We start from the raw sequence: 6327 nt of genomic DNA, 5'->3' as shown, positions 1-6327 counted from the left end.
CTACATATCCTCTTGGATGCTAGGGAGAATGGGTTCAATCCTAAATCAATTTCTACATAGCAATTGTTGTCCTTGAGTCTTGTCTGATTTTTTGGGACCCCATTTGGGGTTCTCTTGGTAAAGATACTGGAGTGGTTTACCATTTCCTTCTCCAGCAAATTCTATAGATGAGGAACCTAAGGCCAACAGGGATAGATATAGATATGTATCAACATCTCTATATGTGGGAATAGTGCATATAAGTAATACATGTATGCATGTAAATGAATATATATAGTATATAGCACATTATATAGGGTTATGTGTGATATATAGTAATATATATTATATATATAAAAGCAAAGTTCTATTATGTAAAAATAAGAAATAGCACTTTGTATACCTTAAAGCACTATAAAAATACAGAAGGACCCTATATTAGCAGGGGATATGTACTTTTTTTTTAAAACCCTTACCTTTCATCTTAAAATCAATACTGTGTATTGTTTCAAGGCAGAAGAACTGTAAGGGCTAGGCAATGGAGGTTCAGTGACTTGCCCAGGGTCACATAGCTGGAAAGTGTCTGAGGCTAGATTTGAACTACCTAGGACCTACCATCTCTAGGTCTGGTTCTCAATCCACTGAGCCACCCAGCTGCTCCCCTTGAGCATGGCAGGGGATATGTTCTAAGACATAATGGGAGATGATTGAATCTGTGGGTATAAGCAAACACCTGCTTATTGCATATGCATGTATATATAAATTATTATATATACTTATGTGTACATATTCATGTACATACATTTGTATATGTATGTATAAATACACATATACATTTCATTTGATCTTCACAACAATCATATAAGGTAAGTACTATTATTCCCATTTTGCAAATAAGAAAACTGAGGCAGAAAGAAGTTAAATTACTTGATTAGGGGTACACAGCTAGTACATATAAATGTCAGAAGTGGGATTTAGGGAGTAGCTGGGTGGTAGCTCAGTGGATTGAGAGTCAGGCCTAGAGACAGGAGGTCCTAGGTTCAAATGTGACCTCAGACACTTCCCAGCAGTGTGACCCTGGGCAAGTCACTTGACCCCCATTGCCTAGCCCTTACCACTCTTCTGCCTTGGAGCCAATATACAGTATTGACTCCAAGACGGAAGGTAAGGGTTTAAAAAAAAAAAAAAGAAGTGGCATTTGAACTCTGGTCTTCCTAATTCTAATCCAAGTCCATTATATTGACAGCCCTTTTTAAATACTTTGCTTGAGCTGTGACTAATTAAAGTGCCCAGATAGATCTGGGACTTTGGAACCAGGTAAGTGCATGTATCTAACTAGGGAACAGGGTGGAAGGAGTGGTAAATTCTAATATGGACTGGTTTTCTATAAATTGACCCATTGTGATTTCTGTCAGAAAAAGCCAGGGTGCATCAGAAATCAAGGGATTCATCAAACTGTTGATAGGTCCCATTTATTATTTAATTTTTTATCAGTCCAATTTAGATGAGTTTCTGTTGCCACAACAAGTGTGACAACTATGTTTACGCTTAGAGTTATTCCCCTTCATATGACTGGGAACTTCTAGCAACATTACCTTCAAGGAAAAGTAGCGGAATTTTAACACTGATGAAACAACTCCACAATGTCCCAACATTGTGCATCAACATGATCCAATTTTGATTCTTCCTTCTACATGTACAAAAGAGAAATCATGTCACTTTCAAAAAATATTTTATTTTTCTCCCTAAACTCCCTATTTCCTATCAAGATCCACATCAGCCAACCAGGTTTTCAACCTGTCACTATCATCGTCAAGACTCTTTATTGACGATCACCCCAAATACTGACTCATTTACCAAGCATTGTCCCTTGTACCTTAACAATATCTTTTGCATCCATTCACTTTTCTCCACTCACTCATCCACTGTCCTAGTTCAAATCCATATCACCTCTCACCTGGAATATAGCAATGGGCTCCTAATTGTTTTCTTTGGCTCAAGTCTCTTCTCACTCAGTCCATCTTCCCCACAGCTGCCAACATAATCTTCCAAGAGCACATCTTTTCAGGTCATCCCCTTATTCAAAAAACTCTAATTTAGTGGCTGCCTCACCTATAGGATCAGTTGTATTGGAAGTTCTTTATAACCTGGTGCCATTCCATTTTCCTGGCCTTATACATAATGTTCTCCTCTACTGACTCTATAACACATCCCAATTGATGTTACTGTTCTTCCTAAATGACAATAAACTCTCCTCTCTATTCCTTTTACTCAATGTGTGCAGTCCCTTAAATGAACTCTCATCACTTTCACCTTTAGAATTACTTTGTGGTGTAGTCATTTCAGTCATGTCTAACTCTTCATGACTCCATTTGGGTTTTCCTGGCAAGGATACCAGAGTGGGTTTGCCATTTCTTGCTCCAGATTATTTGACAGATGAGAAACTGAGGCAAACTGAACTAAGTGACTTGCCCACAGTCACACAACTAGAAAGTGCCTGAGGCTGAATTTGAAGTCCTGAAGATGAGTCTTCCTAATTCCGAGTCCTGTGCCCTATCCATTGCACCGCTTAGCTGCCTTAGAATCGATAGTTTCCTTAAGAAACAGCTCAAGCACTAACCTACATGAAACCTCCCAGGATCTTCCTCACTATAATTTCTTCCCCTCCCACCATTCCTTATATATCTTATGTATGTATTCTTTATATACAGAGAAATAGCTGGGAGATCTAACCTTGAAACCAAAAAGAACTATGTAAATCTGGGCAAACCCCTTAATTGTAGTCCTCTAGGCAAGGCTCTAAGTCTTGAAGGTGCAGCAATGGTGCCAACCTGCTTGCTAGGGAGTTCTCTACACCAGTGAAATCTCAGGGTCAGTCCTTGCCCCCAGTACATATTCATATATGTACATGTTTTCTCCCCGCAATAGAATATAAGCTTCTTGACGTTGGGGATATTTGTTTCCCTTTTGTCTCTGTATCTCCAGTACCTAACATAGTCCTTTGTACACAGAAGGCATTTAATGAATGCTCTGGACTGATTCACTTAAAGCATCAAAGAAGATATCAAACTAGATTATCCCAGATACTTCCAAACAAGGAAGGGAAAGAGAAGAAGCATTTATAGAATGCGGATGATGTACCAGATACTCTACTAAGTGCTTTACAAATACTATCTCATTTCACCCTCACAATAGCCCTGTGGGTAGGTGCTATTATCCCCATTTTACAGATGAGGAAGCAGAAGTAAATGGACTTAAATGACTTGATCAGAGTCACGCAGCTTTTTTTTTTAATCTCCTGATTCTATTTCATTTCTTCCCAGATGGATCAAAAGAAACAAATAGAGGAGAGAACAGTTCTAGCCAGTTGCAATAAAGGGTATATGTGCAATGTCTTGACATTTATTGAATATTTGACATTCTCCCTGAGGAGAAGGAAAGAAGTATCTTTTAATTAAAATGGACTTTCATCTCTAATACATCTGAGACCCTGGGCTTAATTTGCAGGACAAAACTGAAATTGTAAGTCCAATAATGAATCAAGAGTAAATAGATATGACTGCAGAGGTCATTTTGCTCTTAGTTCACCTAAGAACTGGCCAGCTCAGAATCTTCAATTAAATCTGCTGAGTCTGGCCATGGATCACACAGCTTTAGGTGTCTGTGTCCAGATTTGAACTCAGGTCTTTGTGACCCTAGGCCTAGCACTCTATCAATTGTGCCACCCAGCTACACAAACCAATGTAATACACATGTCCAAGTAAAACTATAAAAAAGAGACTTTTACTTGTAAAAGAGACTATTTGTTATTTGTGATATTGTCAGCCTTGCCTTTAAAGAAATGCAAGTTTCTCCTAAATCATGCCATTTTTCTTAACATAAAAACTTCAATAGTTTAATAGTTCCCCATTGTCTATAGAGTAATCTAAGTGTTTTACTTGGCATTCAAGGCCCAAGACTATCTATAAAGTTCTATCATTCATTAATGAACCTCATCCTTTAAAAATATCCTATAGTCATTTTAGCAATAAATTCTATGATTTTATGATATTCCACTTTGCTTTTTCCTTATGCCTCTTATTCACCTAGAATATTTTCCTCTCAATACACTTTTTTAAAAGCTCACATCAGATCCCACCACCTCCCTCAATACCCCAAACACAGTACTCTCTCCCATTTCAGCATTTTGGTAGTACTCATTGGGCTCCTAGCCAGATAAAAACTGATGACTGTCTTTCTGCCTATGCCTGCATTATGTCTCCAACTAAACTATCATCTTCTTGGGGGAAAGAACTTTTCTATGCTTCTCCTATCACTCATCATAAGGTATTGTGCACAGATTGCATAAAATCATAATTTGTTGACTAACATTGTTCCCCTTTTGCTCCCATCTGACTAGATCTTTTCTGTGACTCACTGAATTTTCTTCCCCAAAAGAAGTTCTTGAAATAAAAAATTTGAGACAAAAGTATAATAAATTACTGCATTTAGTGAGGGAGTTTCCAATCTGCTATTTGGGTTTTGTTGTTGTTGTTGTTATTATATTAAGATTAGTTTTCACCTGATATGCCTTTACAGGCCAAACTAATCTGCTTCCCTCCTACACTCTCACTGTGTTGTGGCTGTGAACTATAGAAAATGAATTGGTAACATTTCAATCAAGGACAAAAACACCGCCATTTAGCCCTGTGATTATAAATTCCATCCTTGGTAAAATATATAAAACTATTAGACTTTCAAAAGCTAGGAGTCATTGCCTCCAGCAAAAAAGAGATTTTTTTTAGCTTGTTAATGAAATCATCAATGAGTTCTAAGATCCTTAAATTGGCCACAGTGCCAAAGCTTTGCCTTAATATTTAAAGTAACAAAATGTTGGAAAGAAAGAAATATCAAGGCATCAACCACAGAGGAACCATAGTATAATACATGCATGAAGAACTTGGAGTAACATTTCTATCCTTCATACAAGAATTTAAGGGTCAAATATATACATATATTTGGTGAATTCTGGTATATTTTTGCTACCCACTTCCCTTTCCTGATTTAATAAAAGGAAAGATAAAGTTGTCTATCCTTGCTTGAAGGTAGACATGAAGGTAAATGAAGTTTGTATTTGAGAGAAACTAGCAAGGTTATAAGGAGGGAAGGACTTGAATATGACAGCAGCAAATGAAAGTCCCTGGTTTACCTTCATATTACATGCCTTTTGATACCCAGTGACTTCCATCTAAAAAAGGGCACAGAGTGGATTGGCAAAAATAGCTGAAAAATATAGTTCAGGTTCAACAAACGAAAGAAGTCAAAGGTCTATAGATGACTCCCAAGCCACATACTTATACATCATGAATACATTCTCTCAGAGGAAATTTGGACAATAATAGATATGGTGTGTGACAAGCATGACCAAAAAACATCTGAATATGTCTTAATATACTATTTTACTAATGTGGGAATCATAGCAGAATTAGCTGTAGCTACCCACATACAGCCAGACCATCAAATAGTTTGAACAAAGGGTGAAATAAAAATTAGAATAGTTAAAGATGAAAAAATCAAGACAGAATAATTGTAAAAGTTTCAATCTGATTTAACCAAACAAGCCATGTATGCTAAAGGGAAAATATGAAAATGAAAAAGATATGGACTTCGTCACATTTATTGCAGATGGTTAACCAATGCAAATAAATCATGACACAGAAGCTCCCTATCTCAAAAAAAAAAAATCTGAATCTTCTTTTAGCCCAAAAAGACATAATGTCATTACCAATTAGATAGCTGGTCACCAAGGATGAAACAGGCTTAGGACAAAACAGAATGTACCCTCAAAGAAGATTTTGGAAGTTTATAAGTACTATTTTCATAGCTAAAGTGTGGAATTTCTGAAGAAAGGACAAAAATTACTGAGGCTTCAAAGCAAGAAGAATGAAGTGTCCAATCAGTTATTGGGAGTTTTAATTAATTTTTTAGGGGAAAGACAAGATATAAACATATGGAAGAAAAGAGAGAATCATCAAAATAGTCATCTATTGTGGGAAGGATAAGGTGAGGCAGGAAAGGAATTCAATTCAGCCCAAAATCCCATTGTTTCCTATATTAACATGTTAAACTTTTGGTGGTTTGCTACTACTAAAGGACTGTGAATGCTCTCAATGTCCCCTAAATTTGGCACCTTCAAAATTCAGTTCTCTAAGAAAAAGGTCCAATTATCCTGTCCTGATTAAAGTATCAACTTAAAAAGCAGCCAAAATAACAAAAGTAAAAAAAATTTCTAAAAAACAAAACAACAAAAACAAAAAAAACCCTCAGCATGCAACCCAAATGAGCCACATCATCCTAAAAGCATTTATA

The 6327-nt window shown here is 36.6% G+C and overlaps 1 long non-coding RNA gene across 1 annotated transcript in view; it reads right to left on the bottom strand.

Moving 5' to 3' along the window:
• Positions 1-719: 719 nt before the first annotated feature.
• LOC103103698 (uncharacterized) overlaps positions 720-6327 on the bottom strand; it is a 31776-nt gene continuing 26168 nt past the window's right edge. Inside the window, exon 3 of the long non-coding RNA XR_008913283.1 lies at positions 720-1669. This is a non-coding gene — a long non-coding RNA (uncharacterized LOC103103698). The remainder of the gene's footprint in view (positions 1670-6327) is intronic.

The sequence above is a fragment of the Monodelphis domestica genome, chromosome 1 (genome assembly GCF_027887165.1).
Source record: "Monodelphis domestica isolate mMonDom1 chromosome 1, mMonDom1.pri, whole genome shotgun sequence".
NCBI classification, from domain to species: Eukaryota; Metazoa; Chordata; class Mammalia; order Didelphimorphia; family Didelphidae; genus Monodelphis; species Monodelphis domestica.
This window is presented reverse-complemented; position numbering and strand designations above follow the sequence as displayed.